We start from the raw sequence: 3250 nt of genomic DNA on the forward strand, positions 1-3250 counted from the left end.
TTTCCCTTCCCCAAAGCCGTTTTTTCATCTTGAAATCGTAACGTTTCAACATTGTTGAAAGTTCACAATGCTTATAAACATTATTAACGTTTCTTCTTTTGATCTCTTCTTTTAATAATTATCAGCCCTAACGAATTCCACATCCCACTGTATCCCGAGGAGAACAAATCTGTTTTAAAAATTTTACCTCCTCCGACCTAAGCTTGAAGATAGTCCAGGAAGCAAAGGTCTGTCCTTCAGTGGATGAACAGCATTTTATTTCATAATCCGAAACTGAAAAAAAAAAAATACAGGTTAAAAATAAGACTTGTCACTTTTTTTTTTTTTTTGCCTTCAGAAGGAAACGCATTTCGTGAAGTATTTCAACAATTATACTGCCTTAAAATAACTAGTTATTAGAATTTCAGGGTGAATTTTCTGAAAGATTGTGGTATTTGCTTTTGTCAGTGCTGTTAACAAACCGTTTAAACTGTATGACTGCCAGCTTCAAGTTGGAACAAATCTTAATTTGAAATTACGAACTCAGATCATCAGTTTAGTTGTCTTATGTTAATTTCTTAAATTCATTATGTTAATTTCTTAAATTCATGTTAATTCCTATTTGGAAGTATTTTTGAACTATGAACTGAAATACTACATTTATAGAACCAACTTGCCCAACTATCTTTGGGGATAATTTGAAATTTTTTGATCTTGAGTGAAAGAAAAAATTACAGGAAGGAGAAAATGTCAAAAAGGACAAAGTTTGTAGTGGGATTGTTTTTCTCATCTTAAGTATGTATTGTTGACAATGCCAGTTTAATTTTCTCACAGGCGATTTAGATTATTATAAATACTGCCGCCACCTAATTTAATATAATATATTCTTATGTAACTAAAAATGTTGTTCTCACTTTTATTTGTGAATTGCAGTATTTTCAGTTTATTTAAATTTGTTTCCAAGGCTTTGCACTTCAATTCAGTGTTAGGATGAAAGTTAAATACCTGTGAAGTAGGTGTTAAAATGTCCCCTTTATAGAGAAGGAAACAGGAGTCCCTCTGAAACCTAGATCTGTGTGACTCCAAATCCTGTGCTCTGAATCATTTTGTCATGTTGACACATTTCTCATAAAAAACCCAGTGCCATAATTTGGGTTGGGAACTTAAGGGCTACCCATAAATCCTCTATAGTGGCAGGGAGGGTTCCCCCCCTCCCTCCTTTCAGAGCTGCTCATTTTAATGGGAGTCAGAATTCTCTGGCCCTAATACATTTGCAGCTTGGCTCCTGGAGAAGCATGGAATGTTCTCACAGCTGTCTCCCTTTCTTTGATTGCAAAGACAGAACGATCAGAGTTGAGGTTCCTATTGTGCTGTATTATTTTACACAGCAAATACTAAGCAATTACTACCTGCTATAGGAACTCACAAAGGTGCAGGAGATGTAATCAGGACCTTCAAAGAGTTTCTAACAATTGGATTGACATACGAGAAAAACTACAAGGAATCAAAGCAGTTTTAATTAAATGCAGAGTGATGCAGAAAATCCTGTAGATGTTAAAATTAGGGAATGATCGTTTAAGAATTGGAATGAACATTTAAGGATTGGAATGAGCAAAGGATTTACCAGAAGTTGGCCTTGAAACCTGGGTAAGATTTGGATAAAGGGAAAAATGAAGAGAGCCAGTCATAATAGCGCATGGAGGACATAATATAGGACTAATTTGTGGAAAGGATCAGCAATAACTAAGGTCTATTAATTAAAACAGGCAATATATATGTAGGGCTTATGTTGTGCCAGTCACTGTTTTGAGCACTTTGCCCATATTAAGGCATTTAATCTTCATAATATTAGGAAGTAAGTCTAATAATAGTAGGATAATAATCCTCTTTTTACACCTAGGGAAACCCAGGCACAAGAAGGTTAATTAATTTGCCCAGCTAAGTGGTAGATCTAAAGGTCATACATAGACAGCCTGGCTTCAGAATCTGACCTCTTAACCATGATACATCCTGCCCCTTCATACAGTATACTTGAGTAACAGAGAGTAGATAGAATAATAAGATCGTACCAGAAAGTCTTTAAAAACCCACCCTTAATTGTCTACTAGATGCCTCAAACTATGTTAGATTCTGAGGATATCAAGATATGTGGAACAACTACTGTGCAGCGTTCTGAATCCTATTAGGGAATGATGTGAGAGTACACTGAGAGCAAAGATGTTTATGAAGTGGGGGGAAATTCCATAGAAGAGATGATATTTCATAAGCAGTTTGTAGTGCACAGCAGAGTCAGGAAAGGCATTGTAGAGGCAAGGAATAATACATATAGAAGCACAAACTGAAAGAACAAGGTATGTTAGAGGAAGTCTAGTGGTTTGCTGAGTCTACAGGGATGGTTAGTAGGGAGTGATGAAAGATGAGACCGAATTATAAATGGCGTGGTGTGGTCAGGCAAAATGAGGAGCTTAAATATTTGCTTTGCAATTTGGAAACTACAAGAATAATTTCAGCATGATTGGAGTAAAAGCCAGATTGCTTGCAACTGCAAGCAGTTCTCTCTAGAAGTATAGTAGTAGTAAGGTAGCTCGAGGGAGAAGTCAGAGGAAAGGATTTTTTGTTGTTGTTGTTAGAATAGAGAAACTTGAATATTGGAAAAGATAGATTGGATAGGCACACCAAAGCCAAAATTTTAGGTTCTTAAATAGTTAAAATATTTGGCATTATTATTCACCCTTTAAAAAGCTGTTGAGGAAAAGAATGACAGGTTTAAAGTTGTGTTTTAGAGAGAGTGATCCACCAATAATGTTCAGAATGCTTGGGAGGGGGGAAAGCAACCGGAAGCAGGAACACAGTTGAAATTACTGAGTTGATCAATGTCCAAATTAGGTTAGTTTGTGGTAGAGGGTAAAAAGAAGAGACAGGTGGGAAAGATATTATGGGAAAGAAGACGGGGTAAGATTTGTAACTGAGAAAAGCTAAAATGTGCTGGATAGATGAGAGAAATGATGGACTCCACTGACTTAGGCAATTGAAGAGGATAAGTTGTTTGTAGATAGGGAAAAATGGTAAGTCCTTGTGACTTTTTAAAGTGTGTGGGCATTCATCCCATTACTGGGCATATACCCAAAGGATTATAAATCATGCTGCTATAAAGACACATGCATACGTATGTTTATTGTGGCACTATTTACAATAGCAAAGACTTGGAACCAACCCAAATGTCCATCAGTGATAGACTGGATTAAGAAAATTGGCACATATGCACCATGGA

The sequence above is a fragment of the Colobus angolensis genome, unplaced genomic scaffold (assembly GCF_000951035.1).
Source record: "Colobus angolensis palliatus isolate OR3802 unplaced genomic scaffold, Cang.pa_1.0 Scaffold212, whole genome shotgun sequence".
In the NCBI taxonomy this organism is placed as follows: domain Eukaryota; kingdom Metazoa; phylum Chordata; class Mammalia; order Primates; family Cercopithecidae; genus Colobus; species Colobus angolensis.